The following is a 15,918-nucleotide window of genomic DNA, read 5'->3' on the forward strand; positions in this document are numbered from 1 at the left end:
AATGTATGACTATCTCATTTAATCCTTACCATAACCCTATGAGGTTCCCCCCATTACACATGTGAGGAAACTGAGGCTCACAGGAGTTAAGAAACTTGCCCAAGGTCACCGAACTAGCCGTAGGAGGAAGTAGAATGGTAATTCCAGGGTTTCCTGATGGCAAAGTCTGGGTTCTTACCCTCAGGTCTGAAGTGTCTCCTATGACAAACAGACGGAGGGCCAATAAAAATAATCACAATTCAGATCAGTGTTTGATAAAGGGTCACAAGTGCATCAAAAAAGGAAGACGGTTTTAAGAGTTTATAAAGGGGTAGTAGTCCCTTTTGGCTGGGGTGAGCAGGGATGGAGGAAATAGCATTTGAACTGGAATTTGAATAAACAGGATTGATAGAGCTGTAGTGGCGGGAAGGGCATTCCAGGCGGCAGGATCAGCATAAGCAAAGCACAGTGACTTGGAGACACGGAGAATGTCCGTGGGGCTAATGAGAAGAACACTTGCGTGTGATCCGTGTGTGGGGCGGGGCTGGCTTATGGAAGGCCTTGCCTGTTGAGACAATTTCATTCGGAGGGGATGAGGATCCATGCAGGGTGTCTGAGCTGAGGGTGTCACAGTCAGGCCAGGCTCTGGAAAGAGCTGCCTTGGACATTATGAACTGCGGAGAGAAGAAGACCAGAGGGAAGCCTGAGAACCCAAGCCACCGTGGGATCTTTGGGGTCTGAACTGGGGATGTCGGTGAGATCGGAAAGAAAGGGGGTGCCAAGAGAGCCTGTGTGGAGGGGTGGACAGGGCATCGGGATGGGTCTGAGCCTCCAGCTCCAGACACCACCTTTGGTGACAGGGACAGCAGTAAGGCAAAGGGAAAGATGGTCTGGGGAGAAAGATGGCATCGCGATTTGAGATGTATTACACTTGATGTGATTCGTATCCAGCCATCAGCAGCATCGATGCTCATCCAGCAGACGTTTATTGAGAGGGACAGCAAAATGAAGAAGGCACAGCCGCAAAGAGATGACAGGTCACAGTAACTGAGTACCATGGGCAAGGACCGAGCTCAGTGCTTTACAGGCATTGCCCTTTGGCTCTATGGTGTCCTAAAGTGACTTGTCACCCCATCCCTCAAAACCCAGGATGCACCTTCTCATCACCTAGGGAGCTTTAAAAAAAAAAATACCAGGACCTAGTGCCCACCCCCTAGAAGATGTGCGCACAGTTACTGAGTTGAGTGAGGGTCCTGGTCCAAGGCGATGAAGGTATCAGCTGAGTCTTGGTGGAAACTCCAGTTCTCTCAGTGGTCTCCAGCCAAAGAACACCAGGCACACACCTGCAGTTAAACAAGCCAACGCACTGGGCTTTGCGGGGTGACTTGGGAGCGGGGGTCAGGAAGCGGGGGATTGCTCTAGATTGGATGGCTTCAGAAAGTGGGGGCAATGCTAGGAGTATGTCAATAAATCTCTACGGGAAGGGGAGACTGGAACAAAGACAAAGTTGAAATTGGTAAAGAAGTAGCAGTCACTCACCGTGGCCAAGGGCGGGGGTACCTGGGACTTGGTGGGTGACGGACTGATCTTGTTTTGTCCAAGCTTGAACAAAATTATGAGGTGGCCTTTGCTTCGTCTCATTACATCTTGGTCTCAGCGTAAACTTGTCCGAGGTTGGAATTCTGCGAAGTCATTTTTATATAATAGGGGCTTAACCCGCCTTGGTTCTGTGGGTCAAGCCGGCTTCTGAATGTCGGGGTGCCACCGTGGTCTCTGCCCGCACCCATGCCCTCCATGCGCCTCCCACCTCCGTCTTCCCCCTCTCTCCCGCAGGGGGCAAAGGAAAGAGAAGACCCAGCAGAGGGGAAGGAAGAAGGAAGGTGTCCAGTTCAGGAAGTGACAAGCCAGGGCAGAGAAGGAAAAGGCACAGGTGGGTGCGGGAGGGGAACCCGATGCATCCCGCCCCCCAGCCCCAAACCGAACTGCGCAGCAGCGGAGCGCGGGCGGCTGGGCAGGAAAAGGCCCCGACTGAGCACCGGGAGGAGGAGGAAGCCATTCATCAATTTCTCCCTGCCTTGCTGTCCAGCCTTCACGTGTCAGCAGTGACCTTGGGGCCGAGACCCTCAGAGCGAGCGCTCTTCCTGCCATCTGTTTGGCATCGGGTGATGCTCAGCTCGGTGTGAAGGGGAACCTGCTCACGGAAGGCGGGGCAGGACCGTGGCCAGAGGATCCGGGGAGCCAGGCCCGCAGCCCTGGGGGGCGGTGGGAGGGGGCGGCGCAGGGGACGTATGCGCATGCGTGTGTTCACTCTGGCGCGGAGAAATTTTGGCCAGACTATTCTCTAGGCAGGTTGACGCGCAGGGGGCGTGGGTTGAGGGTTCGTCCTGAATCTGGAGTCTGGCCTCGGACTGCGGCCTCCCTGCCTCCACTCCAACCTACCTGGAGCAGGAGGAGGGGGTGTGCACCTGAGCCCCTCGGTGCTCCCACCCGGCTCGGGCCCCGCCATCTGGGAGGCCTGTGTCTTTCCTCCACTTTGGGGCTGGCTCTGTGGGACTCTGATGGCTCAAGGGCTGTGGAGGCAGCAGGGGTCAGGTGGCACCAACCCTGCCATGTCTGTTGGGCCTTTCTTGCCTTGGCTCAGGCTTTCCCTCTTCCTGGAAAGCTTGTGCCTCTCCTGCCCCAGCCAGCCTTGCGACTGAAGGCAAATTCCTGCTTCCTCCAGGAGAATCAATTATCCCCTCCTCCACGCTCCCAGAGGGAGCCCTTCGCTCCTGCTTCTACTGAGAAACTCCCCACATGGTGTTTGTTATTATGTGTTCCTTACCTGAGTGTCTCTCCTACAGACAGGGAACTGGTGTATTTATCACTTGGTCCCCAGCCCCTGGACCTTGGGCAGACTCATAGCAGACATTTGGTAGATGTTTGGAAAGGCGAGGAGAGAGAAGTGCACGGCCATTTCTAAACTCCCAGCAATGTCCTGGGGGTTGAGCAGACGGCGCAAGTCGCACAGCAAAGTAGGCCCTGGATGCTGTGGAGGGCAGGTGGCGGGTTTCTCATCCGGGCCAAGCGACCGCGGGTCACCCCTTGCACCCTTGTCTGCCCATCTCACTGGGGCTTTTACGGAATCGGGAGTGGGTAAGGCAGACGGGGGAGAGTTCGGAACTCGGGAAGAATCTAGGCCACAGGAAGCAGCAGGTATTCTGGCGTTAGTTCGGGAGGGCCTCAAAGGAAGGAGTGACTGGTAGGCGGCCCCCCTGTTAATACAGTTTTAACCCACAGCGTTTGTCGCTCTCTAGAACCGGCTCCTCAGGGAAGCCACAGAGAAAAAACAGAACCAAACCATAACCCTAAAGCAAGTTCCCAGGGCAATAAGGCGGGGCTTGGGGACTAGGAAGCGTTACTCACCCCCTGGGCTCCCTTGGGGGGAAGCAGAGTTAGCTTCAGCTGTCGCCCGTGGTGGCTGTGTCCCTGGGCAGGCCGCAGGCTGTGGCCGGGTCTCCTGGCCCTGGTCGGGGCCTCTGCACGGGGACCTGTGCGCCCTGGGAGGTGCAGGTGCAGCCAGGTCTCCTCTGCAAACAAATTGTGCAGCTCTCCAATTACGCACTTCGGCCAAGGGAGCTTCGGCGGGGATGCTAAGTGAAAGTGAAAATCAGCACATGCGTAGTGATTCCTAGCGTTTGTAATGGACGAGACACATAAAGAGACCGGGGAGAGGCAGGGAAGGTAGGAGGGATTTCTGTTATCAGCCGGAAATGAGCACGGTGCTTGGCACCTCAGGACTCACCAGCCTGTCCATTCCTACCTCGGGCCATGTCGGAAACCACAGAGGCTCCTTCCCAAAGTTTCGAGATGCAGCCAGGGGCAGGGAGAAGGGAGGGGAGAGAGTTGGGAATACCATTTGAAACGTTCCCCTGAGCCCCCCCCCCCATGGGGCACAGGGGCAAGATGTTGGCAGTGATGACCTCAAAGAGGCCACTCCAGAGCGAGGAAAGACCTGGGCGTCAGACAGGCCAGCGTTCGAATCCCGGCTCCACCCCCACTCGTCCTGTGATCCTCCACAAAGCATTCGAATTCCCCAAGCTTCTATTCCATCCTCTATAACAGAGATCTTGTCCCTCCTCTGATGCTGTTGGGATTTGGGTTAAAAGAAAGGATATGGCCCATAGGGAAGGAGGGAGCACAGGCCTGGCCTACTGGGGCTGCCCGAGGAAGGAAGTTGCCTTCCCGCCACCCCTCCCCTTCACAGGGTGGGAGCATGCCCTCCCCACACCCTCCCCGCCCGAGCACCGGACAGCCTTGTTCCTCACCACATGAATTACCTGGGAGTTCACCTGCATCTAGACACTGTGAGAGGAAGTGGCTGGCTGGAGGCGCTGGTCGGTGGGTTCCAAATATTGGCTGTCCTCTGTGTAAAGCAGAACTTCTAATTCGTCCTGAAGAATAGCTCTCCAACTGCCCAGAGGGCCTCAAGCTGGAGCAGGCTGGGAGTGGCTAAGAGTCTCTCTTTTCCCATCATGATTTTGTCGACTCTAATCGCCTCTCTGTCCAGACTTCAGGCCTCCAAGTTTTCACCTTCAAGTGATTCATCTCAAAGGCCACCCCCATGGGCCCCTCATCTGCTGTTTAATTGGAGAAGGGGGTGCTGGAGGCCCCAGAGCCTTAATTGCATTTGTTAATGGGTAGGTACAATTATCCCTGCCACACTCCTGCACACTGCCAGGCCAACAGAAGATGATTAAGGGGATCTTTAAAACTCCAGCTCCCTACAGCCCTCTCCGCTAATTGAGCAGTGGAGGAAGCGATATTGAGCTCCCCCACTCCTTTCTTTAAATTAACTCCTGGCTCCAAAGTCCTCGGAGAAGTGCATTGGCCACATGGCTCAGAGCATTCTGTTCCAACCCCATCTGTCACCCATCACTTAGGCACGGGGCCCAGCCAGATCGTCAGTAGGTCCATCTATCACCCACGGACTGGGAGTAGACTGGGGATGGGGGGGGTACCTTTACGGCCCCCAGAGGGTGATATCATCCAACCTGACTGTGGCACCTGATTTAACTGAGAGGTGGCCTGAAGGTGTCCCCTTGTCTCCTGACTTTGGCCACTCGTGCTCAGCCTGGACTGCCACAGTCGCCTACTGACTGGTCCACTGCACACTGATTTAGTGCGTTCTCTACCCGGAAGCCAGAGCAATCAGCCTGAATCATAAACGGGGTCAAGCACTAATGTTCAAAACCCTTTAACAGCTTCCCACTTTACCCAGGCTCACAAGACCCCATGGTCGGGGGATGGGGGGCCTGGCACACTTTCTGTCCTCTGGCCCTTGGTTACTGAGCTCTAGCCACACTGGTCTTGTCATTCCAGTTCCCCCAACGTACTGAGCTCTTTCCAGCCTCAGGGCCTTTGCACACATTCTTTCCACTTCTTGGAAGAATCTGCCTTCACACTTTTCATGGTCAGACCCTTCCTACCCTTTAGATCTTTGTTTAAATCTCTGTTGCTTAAAAGAGGACTTCTGTCCTGTGACTGGCATATCTTGAGTAATTTCCCAGCATCTTAGTTCTTTTTTAAAAAACACTTGTTTCTTTTAAATTATATAATTTTCATTATTTTCATTTTGTTCTTTTGCTATATATTTTTGTGGTGGTATGTCTCACTAGACTATAGCTCCACGAGAACAGGATCCTTCTTTTAGTTCACGGTTGTATCCCGAATGCCTATCGGAGTGCTTCGTACTTCCTCACTCGCTCAGGGATTGTTTACTGAGCACCTACTATGTGCCAGAACTCTCTTGGGCATGAGGGATATAGCAGTGAACAAACAGGAGAGAATCTCTGCCCTCCTGGATCTTACATTCCAGAAGGGACAGGAGAGACAGGCAATAAACAGCCAATGCAGTAAGTGAATCATCGAGAATGTTCGAAGGTGACCAGGGCTCTTTCTACCAACCAAGGCTAATGCTAAATAATTCTGTGATCCCAGGAATTAAGTATTGGGTAAAAAGCTAAAGAGAAAAGGAACGTGTGTGTGTGTGTGTGTGTGTCTGTGTGGTGAGTGTTGGGGTATGGAAGGAAGGTCAGCTAACAGTGTGGACATGGGTGCATTTTGTTCCCATGAAATTGGACATGTGACCCCCTTACCCCTTCCTTCTTCTGGGTGTCCATCTCCCCACCGCTGCTGGCTCTCACTTTGTTAGGAAGCACCCCCTCGGTGCAACTACATCTCCCTCCTCATTCCCCTTAGAAAATCTCCCACATGCGGGCATGCCCATCGCAGCATGCTGCTCAGGTCAGCTTGTGTGTGGCCTGTTTAGCATTCATTCCCCTTTCTTCTAGAAACAACCTCCCAAGTTTTATTTGGAGACCACTCCCTACCCCATCAGATGGGGGCTTGGTAGGACTGTCAATCACAGCTCTGCCCTCCCCCAGCCAACAGGTGGCCCTGGCCCCAGGCCTTCCTGAACCTGAGAACCAAATGGAGAGACAGGAAGATTTCAAAACTGAAGTTTGTTCATTCTGATTAAATGATTGTCCATTCATTCCTGCTCCCAGGCCCTCAAAGCTGCCCTGTCCCCATCCTTTCCAGTCATGTGTCTCACTTGTCCTTTCTTCTTGGAGCTGCTCCACCTGTCTTTCCCTACATCCTTTCTTGTTTACGACCCTGGGGCTTGGTTTGGTTGCTTGCAGGCCGAGATCCTGCCCGGTGCTGACGGCTGCTGTCTGATCAGTACAAACGGAAATGGCCTCAGACCAGCGTTCTTGGTTGTGGCTCGGGGGACTGGGGCTGGAAGCCTTTGCCTTTGGGCCTCAATTTCCTCACCCGTAAAATGAGAACAGGAAAAGCACGGTCCTCACCAGACCGGAGGCATGTGCCTGTCAAAGTGCCCGGCAGCCCCTTCCCTCCAGTGCCCTCCCTGACCTCTCACGCAAGTCCGGGAGGAGGTGAAGTGACGTGGCCGCAGCGGGTCCCCACACAGGTTGCTGTGGGAACCCCAGCCACATGTGCAGTGTCCTGGGAGGTGCCCGCAGCTGTGGGGGGGCTGGTGGCAAGACTCCGCCTTTTGGAGCAAAAAGGCCCAGCTGTCCCCCCCACCCCACCCCGGGTCCCAGCTCGGCTCAGTTCACAGGACTCGCAACAGAGCAGCTGTTCAGCTTGGGGAGACGCGAGGAGGACCGGGACTCCGCGCAGCCCTCAACTTCCAGTCTCAGGGGAGGCTGGCCGGGAGGAGGAGCGGTACTCGGCTCCGAAATCTCAGACTGCACACAAGCCTTAAGAAACCATGTGGTCGATCAGTCCCGTGGCGAACCAGCAAGTGAGTCAGTGCTGGAAGCCCAGCACTCAACTGAGTGGGCAGTGAGGGGGACGAGGATCAGAAAACAGTAGTGGGAAGACCTTGGTGGAAATAAAAATAGAAACTGGCAACAGCAAGCTCGCCTATTGTTTATGGAGCGCCCACCCCGCGTTAGCCACTCAGCCTACTTCTCTCTATGCATCCAGAGAGCCCGCACCATCAACTGCCAGGAGCCCTCAGTACAGTCATTCACCAGCCTGGGGGCGGAGCGCAGAAAAGTGCCCGCGCATGCGCATCCCAAGGATTCTCTCCCCCCTCCCCCGCCCCGCCCCAGCCACGGTGATCACCCACCTAGGGTCATCAGAACTGTTCACAGGCCAATTTATCCACTCACTCACATCCAGAAATTCGCGGAGCACCCAGTACCTTTGGGGCTGTGTACCAGCCACGCTTGGAGTTCATGGGAGAAGCCCAGGCGCGCACAGACGACAGCGACACCTGTGAGGCCAACAAAAGACCTGCGAAAGCAGTAGGGCAGGACGGTGGCGCGGCCTTGAATGTCAGGGTGAAGCGGAGAGATGTGGCTGGACTGGGCCTGGAAGGATGGCCGAGTGGCCGTTTAGCAAAGGAACCGAGGGAAGCGGGGAGGAGGGCATCTGGCTCGGTGCGCCGGGCGCGAGCACAAGTGTGCAGCGCGGTGCATGGGGGCAGCTTCCCGCAGGAGTCCCTCCGCTGGGGCGCCCAGTGCAGGGCGCTCTGTGCCAGCTCATGCCAGGAGCGGAAGCCAGATCGCAGAGGGCCTTACATGGGACGCCAGGTGATTTGAACTACGTCTCGTAGGAAAGGGGAGGCCTCGCATGGGTTTCAAAGCAGGGGAGTGATGCGATCAGGTCTGCTTGATGCCCAGACACCCCCTGCTCTTGTGTGTTGAATGAACCAAAGAATGGACCAGAATAGAAGGGGAGGGGCGATCCATCTGGTACATCATTGCTGCTGTCCAGTGGCCCAGGTGGGGGCTCAAGGGAACTGGGGCTGGGGTAGGTGGGGAAGAGGGCCAGTCGGGTGAGACATTCAGAGATGGAACCAGCAGACTCTCAGTGGTAAGAAGCTGAGGACAAAATTATGTTCTTTGCCAGAAACCTCTGCGTGTGTTTCTGGGGTGCTTGTGTGCGTCTGTTGCCTTGCGTGCCGTGCATATGCATGCCCGCTCGTCAGCGCACGGGAGGCTGCCCTCTGCGCGTACGCTGGGGCCACGCTGGCAAGCGACCTATGTGTGCGAGCTTCTGCGTGCTCTCAGGCACGACTGCGTGGCTGTATCTGTGGGTCTGTGCCCGTGGCCTATGTATCTGTCTGTGGTTCCCAACCCACCCGCAAGGCCCCGGCCTGCTTGCTGTGCTCCGGGCTCAGTGCAGGATTCTGTGTGCCCCCACCCCCCCAATCAGGCTTTACAGGCTCCCACTGCTAACGAGAGCTGCGAGCTGCATCTTCCATCGCTGTTTGATGCTACAACATGAACCCCGAGGCCAGGCCGTTCTTCAAAGGGAGCACTGGGGGTGGGATACAGAAGCAAACATCAGGATTAGAACCGTGAGCTAACCCTGCTCCAGCTCCGGCCGGGGCCCAGGGACCCTCCCCGACAGACAGACTGACTTGACAGCTGCATTTTCCCCGGGCCAGGATGCGGGCTTCTGGGAACAGAGGGAGGAGCAGGGCTGGTGGAGGGAGAGCTGCCCCTCCCACCCAGCAGGTCCCTTTGCCTGTGTGGAAGAGGCTGCCCATAGGGACTGAACAGAGGAGTCCTCCCTCCTTCCTTCCCGTTCTCCTCTTTCCCTTCCCTTCCCTTCCATCCTCTCCCTTCCCCTTCCCTCCCTAACACCGTTTCCAGAAGACTCCAAGGCTTCATGCTGACTCCCATCTGAGTACTTACTCTGATATTTCGTGACTGTGTGATGGTGGGCAAGGGTTCCCCCTGTTTTAACAGGCAGCCACCCGCTCACCTCACACGGTTGTTAGAATTACGTAAAAGTGAGCACGACTGAACAGCGCGGCCAGGCTCCCCAGAGGAACGCAACAAATGGTAGCCAACCATTTGTGCAGTGCATCGATAAGGCATCTCCCCATCAAATTGGCTCCTACCAGTAGCAGACACGGCAGATCAACAAACAGTGCAATGAGAGTTTTCGAAAAGGCGGGGTGCCAGGGTGCTCCGAGGGGGCTCAGAAGAGTAAGGGGAGGATTAGAGAGAGCTTCCTGGAAGAGGTGAACCCCGAGTCATTAAGGCTAGCTAGGTTTCACCAAGTGAGGCGGAGGTGACGGGGGTCAGGCCGTTGCAGCCCCAGTCAGGACATCTCTGAGGGGCGGCTCTAACTCCCTCACTTCCCCGGGAGGTTGGCTGAAGCTGCCGTGCAGCTGCACTGTGACCTCTCCCTCTGCCCTCCTCTCCCTTCCCCTCTCCCTCGCTGCTGTGGATGGGTGGGGGGGAGGCTCCCTAACCGATGGTCTGCTGCTAAGGCCACTCACTTCCATCTGAGTCTGCTGCCTAGCCTTTGGCCTGAATGTTGGCTTCGCATTCTTCTTTCCCCCACTGCCTCTTTGTCCAGTCACCTTCTTGCGTTTTTTTTTTTAAGATTTTATTTATTTATTTGACAGCGAGAGATAGAGACAGCCAGCAAGAGAGGGAACACAAGCAGAGGGAGTGGGAGAGGGAGAAGCAGGCTTCCCGCCGAGCAGGGAGCCCGATGCGGGGCTCGATCCCAGGACCCTGGGATCACGCCCTGAGCCAAAGGCAGACGCTTAACGACTAAGCAACCCAGGCGCCCCCTAGTCACCTTCTTTTCTGTTGAAGGAACACGTGCGTACAGGAAGGTGCAAAACGCCACAAAAGATGTACAACCCAATCCTTGCAAAGTGAGCACAGCCTGTAACCTGTTGTCCAGCACCCACCCGAGTCCCTTTGTGCCTCCCTCTTTCCAAAGGCCACCACCGTCCCTGACTTCTAACACCATAGGTGGATTTAAGTTTTGCTTGTTTTTGAACCTGAAATTAATAGAATCACATGGCGTGCGCGCTTACGTGGCGGGCTTCTCTCCCGCACTGTGACAGGTGTGAGATCCGCGGTGTCACAGGTGGCAGTTCGCTCACTCTCCCTGCTGCACACCCCCCGTGTGTACGTTACCGTACTTCATTTATTCATTCACTGCCCGGAGGCGTTTGGGTAGTTTCCAGCTTGCTGCTATGACAAATAGCTCTATGGTGGACATTAGTGTCCCTGACTTTCGTGTTTTATAAACAAGCCTCCGTGAGGCGTACGTCCAGGCTCAGGACTTCGGGGGTAGGCAGGCTCATCTTCAGTGACTCCTGAACCATTTTCCGAAGGGGCTATAGCGCCTGACTCCTTCCCCCAGCATATGAAGTTCCGGTTACTCCACGTCCTCACCAAAACTTGATATTACCTGTCTTTTTAATTTCCACTGTGGCATATAGCTGTCATTTCAGTTTCCTCGATGGCTAATAAGGTCAAGCATCTTTTCATGTTTATTGGCCATTTGGACCTTCTCCTTTGTAAAGCGGCTGCTCTAAGTCTCTTGCTTTTATATTTACTGTTGGGGTTTTTTTTTGCCTTATTGATTCATAGGAGCTCTTTATATAGTCTGTACATAAGTCCTCTGTCAGATCCCCATGTCCCCCCCCCTTTCTTTTTAAGATTTTATGTATTGTTAGAGAGAGAGAGAGAGAGAGCGCAGCAAGGGGAGTGGCCGAGGGAGAAGCAGGCTCCTGGCTGAGCAAGGAGCCTAGATGTGGGACTCAATCCCAGGACTCTGGGATCGTGACCTGAGTCAAGGCAGGTGTTTAACCAACTGAGCCACCCAGGAGTCTCTCCCCTTGTCCCTCTTTTGAGATTCAAATATTCCCTAGAGCTGGGGTGGGGGGTGGGATAGGGCAGTGGGAAGGAGAGGGAGGAGGAGGGGTGAGGCCCAGCAACACCAACACGTGAGTGGTACCAAATTTCTTTCTCCCCGCTCTGGGCCTGGGAAGCCCTTCCAGAAAGGAGGCCTCCTCAGTGAGGCTGTATTTCCCTTCCTCCTCTCTGTCTCCTTGCAGCTGGGAGAAACTGAAATACAGAAGAGGAGTCATGGAAGAGCCAGCAGCAAAGGGCTGGAATTTTCACCATAGCGGGGAGGAGCCGGGGGAGAGTTTGACCTCTCCCCTCCTTTTGGGTCTGCACAAGTGGTGAGCCTCTCCGGTGGTCGGTCGGTCGGGAGGAGAGGGGAAGGCCAGCAGGAGCTCCCAGCCTCAGGCTGCCTGGGAGGAGCCCCCTTCCAGAGAGATCATCACTAAGCCCAGGGGGCATTGGAGCCCAAGGGGATTAGAGAAGGAAAAACCAGGAGTCCAGCAGGTCTTGGGGAGAGATGTGACCCCCTCACTGTACAGGATTCTATCTTCTTCATCCCCGGGTCCCTGGTCCTTAGCACAGGAGGTGCTCTGTGTTTGCCCAGCACAAAGTAAGGGACGGTGGAATTTTCTGAGAGGAAGCTCTGGGAGGGGAGGGCTTGGGGGTGCTCATTAGTGTGGGTTGAATGAACGAAGTACCGAATGCGATGTAAACAGTAATGGCACCATTTGCTAGGCACGTTTACTTACTAGCAGCTGGTGGGGGGGGTAGGGGGTACCATGAGCGCCTCCAGTCTGAGCGGAGGGTAAGGCCGCTAGGCTGGAATCCCTTCCCAGCTCTGCCAGACTCTGAAGTCTGCGCTTCCCCCAGCAGCTCCTTACTAGGGGAGCCCAAGAGGTTTACCAAGGTGTCCCCAGCAGGCAGCTCTCTTCTCTCTTCCAGGGGCGGGGACGGAGACCCCAGAGTCTGGTGGGCGGGGCTCTGGGAGAAGGGGCGGGGATAACGGCGAAATCACAGCCTCTCCTCTCAGCCTGCCTAGGATCTCTCTTAGGCCTGCCTTCCTCCTTCTCTCCCTCCCTCTCCCCCCTCTTCCCTCTCTCCCTTCCTTCCACAGACACTTAGTGAGCCCTACTGCGTGCGAGGCCCTGTGCGAGGGCCAAAGCGAAGAAAGCAGGCGTGAGACCCTGCCTTTGCGCAGCTTACCCCCAAGTGGTGAAGGCCGGAGACAGTCATTACTCAGATGACTGTGTCATCACACAGGGAGGTGGAGGGGCGGAGGTCACATGTGTTTTCTCCTCCTGCTGCCGATGTTCTCCCAGCAGGGGAGGGAGCCCAGTGTCTGTGAGTTCTGTTCCCAGAGGCCTCTGTGTTGCTGGGTGAGCCAGCCCTAGGCTGCTGTTGCCAAGCGCCCAGAAGACATCCCTCCCCTTCCTGGCTTTTGTTTTGTGAAAACACGTTTTCAGGGGAATTATGCTGCATTGTCTGAGAGGGGGAGGCCTTGGAGGGGGCCAGGTGGAAGCAGCAGAGGAAAGAATTGGGAGTTTCTCCCAACCTTCAGAAAAGGGTTAGGCTTGAGGGGTGGGGAGGGTACTCTGGGGGACCTTAGAGGGGAGTGGTCAGCCTGCTTGTCACACAAGCTCACAATCCTGGCAAAGATGCAAAAAGTCCCTCGTACCCCCATATGCTTGGCAGGGACATCGTGGAGCTTCCAATCTTTGGGGTCCAGGAAATCCAGGCACTGCTCTTACCCCTGACGTCCAGGGCAGCATGGAGACTGAAGCACCTAGCCTGAAGGGCCTGTATTCCAGAAGGCCCTCGGAAACCCTTGCTTGAGTGGGGAGGAGCCTCAGTGTCAGCTGTGGTGGGGTTTCCCCCCCTCACGACCACCTGCCCCTCCCCCCCATTCCTCACCTGGATCTCCCTAATTCACGTTCAAACTCCTGGCCTCTGAACGATCATATTTTTGTCTACCTCCAGTGTTGACCTCAAGCCAGAATCCATATCTGCTTTTCCAGCATCTTTCCCCACACCTGGGGCATGGATGGGGGCTGACACTGTGGGAGGAGGAGGGATGATACACTTCACAGGGAATTTGTAAGGATTAAATGAGATAATCCACACGGCATCTCGTACGGTGCCTGGTACATGGAAAGTGCCCGATGAACATTAGCTATTGTTATTAATGACCTCGCCAACCAGAGCAGAAAGCGGAACACAGCCCCGGAGGCGCAGAGGGACATGGCACAGTCAAATCGTTCAATGACAAACCATCGGTGCGGTACGGGGCTTGTGGGATGGTATCAGATGTAGGAAAGTGACCCAGGATCTGGAACACGCATGTGGTCACAGGCCCCAGGCCCCGGGGTTTGCGATTTCTTCCTGCAGGCCGTGGGAAGTACTGGTGTCTTGTAAGCAGGAATGTGCATTTCCGAGAGCCCACTGGGCCATAGTGTGGAAGGTGGATCTGAGTGGGGAGAGACTCAAGGAGCTGCCGTCACATGCTGCCCTCGGCATCTGAACGGCAACATAAGGAGAAAGGGAGTCTAACCTATTTTCCAGCAGCCTCTCGTTTTTAGTGAGTAAGCAACTTTAGAATGTTAATTGTAGTCAGGGAAGTGATACAGCAGGAGAGAAAACAAAACAACAGAAACCTGTGAAGACTCTGCAAGTGTGACTCCAGGCGACAATGATTCAGGGACACAGAACTGTGTCAAAGTTTCTGAAATCCTAACACCATCCCTTCCATCCCTTGTTCCACCCACTGACCTGAGGAGAGACCTCTCTTCAGCTTGTGCGTTAATCAGAAGTCCGTATTGCAAGCAGCAAAACAAAGCCTTTGGTCAAACAGGTTTAAACAGTAAAGGGAAGTTACTGACTTGCATAACTGAAAAGCCTAGAGGGAGTCTCGCTTCAAGTCAAGCTTGATCTAGTGGCTCAAACAATGTCATCTAAGAACTGTTGGCTCTCTGTCCTGCTATCTTGTCCATCTCCAGCCACCCCAGGCTTTCCCCTCACAATTATGAATGGCTGCATTGGTACCTGACTTCACATCCTAAATACTCTTTCCAAAGGGGGTGGGGGGTGTGTGTGGCGTCTCTCTTCTGGTAGAAGAATTCCTCTATGAACAGCTGCCCTTTCCTCCCCTTACCGACATCTGTGTCTCCTTGCTTCCCATCGGCCTTGAGAGCTTATATGGCCCTCCCTAAACCAAGCCTGAGGTGGGGGCTGGGAGACATACTGCCTGAGGGCTGGCCCTCCTCACTCAAACCACATGAAAGAATGACACAGGAGGAAGGGTGGGGGCACCTGATGGCTCGGTCGGTTAAGCCTCTGACTTCAGCTTAGGTCACTATCTCAGAGTCCTGGGTTCGAGTCCTGCATCGGGCTCCCCGCTCAACAGAGAGTCTGCTCCTCCCTCTGGCCCTCCGCGCGCTCGTGCGCACACTCTCTCTCTCTTTCAAATAAATAAATAAAATCTGAAAAGGAAAAAAAAAAGGAAGGGTGGTTTCCTAAAGGAAACTACCCCCAAAAAGTGGGGTCTGGGGGTGCCTGGGTGGCACTGTGGAAACAACCAACTCTTGATTTCAGCTCAGGCCATGATCTCAGGGTCATGGGATCAGCGTGGAGTCCGCCTGTCCCTCTCCCTCTACACACTCTCTCTCTCTTTCAAATAAATAAATAAAATCTGAAAAGGAAAAAAAAAAAGGAAGGGTGGTTTCCTAAAGGAAACTACCCCCAAAAAGTGGGGTCTGGGGGTGCCTGGGTGGCACTGTGGAAACAACCAACTCTTGATTTCAGCTCAGGCCATGATCTCAGGGTCATGGGATCAGCGTGGAGTCCGCCTGTCCCTCTCCCTCTACTCCTGCTCGCATGTGTGTGAGCTCTGTCTCAAGTAAATAAATAAAACCTTTTGAAAGTGGGGTACGGACATGGGCCACCATATCATTGTTTCTCTGTGTGCCCCACCCTCTGTGACCACTCCTCCTGGACTTTGGGGCTCCTCCTCTTTTCCCATCCCTGAAGCACAGGGTCCTCACAGGGCAGTCCTGGGTCGTCTCTCTCCTGAGCTCTCTGTCACCCTCTGCCCCCTCCCGCACCCATCCACGTGTTGCCTTCTGCATCCCGGTGTCACTCCTGCGCCATGAGACCACAGGTCCCACTGCCTGCTGGCCCCTTGGCCTCAGAGGTGCCCCTGGGGCCTGAAACCCGATGTATCTAACACCTAACTCATTCTCAGCCCCACCCCCCAAACCACACGCTCCAAAAACTGCTCCCCTCCGTGTTCCCACCACCACCACTGAGCTGGAAACCTGGTCAGCCTTGACCCTTCCCCCGCTCGGTCCCCCAGATGTAACCAAGCCCCACTGTCCCCAGCCCTGGAACCCGTCTACCTCTTTCTAGTCCCACTGCAGGTTCATGGTAGGCGATCAGGAAGTAGGGGGTGACCGTCGGTTTCTATTTTAGCCAAGGCCCCACCCCGCGTTCTGCACAACCTCTTCTCTGCTCCCGTGGCCACCAGCGTGGCCTTGCCCTGAGGGCAGGGCCTGTCTCGTTGTAACTGCTACCTGACCAGAGCCTGGGACGGTGCCTGGTGCTCAAAGATTTCTCCAGAACCATGTGCACTGAACAGAGGAACGAATGGTTGAGAGAGAAGAGAGAAGGGGGGATGCTCCCTGGGGGAAAGAGGCAGCATCTCTGAAGGCCGGGGAAAGCAGGGGGTACCTCGGGCGGCCTGTGTGGGCCTTGCAGCGCCCGTCAG

General features: G+C 55.1%; 1 long non-coding RNA gene across 2 annotated transcripts in view; it reads right to left on the reverse strand.

Moving 5' to 3' along the window:
- Positions 1–229: 229 nt before the first annotated feature.
- LOC105238245 overlaps positions 230–15,918 on the reverse strand; it is a 23,902-nt gene continuing 8,213 nt past the window's right edge. Inside the window, exons 5-10 of one of the 2 annotated variants that reach the window (XR_004625559.1) lie at positions 4,299–4,384; positions 3,385–3,611; positions 2,804–3,007; positions 1,963–2,549; positions 1,519–1,661; positions 230–1,322 (exon numbers count right to left, since the gene is read on the reverse strand). This is a non-coding gene — a long non-coding RNA (uncharacterized LOC105238245). Of the gene's footprint in view, positions 1,323–1,518; positions 1,662–1,962; positions 2,550–2,803; positions 3,008–3,384; positions 3,612–3,781; positions 3,910–4,298; positions 4,385–15,918 lie in introns of those variants that run through there. The other variant, XR_004625558.1, reaches the window with a different exon arrangement.

The sequence above is a fragment of the Ailuropoda melanoleuca genome, chromosome 5, assembly GCF_002007445.2.
Source record: "Ailuropoda melanoleuca isolate Jingjing chromosome 5, ASM200744v2, whole genome shotgun sequence".
Lineage (NCBI taxonomy): Eukaryota > Metazoa > Chordata > Mammalia > Carnivora > Ursidae > Ailuropoda > Ailuropoda melanoleuca.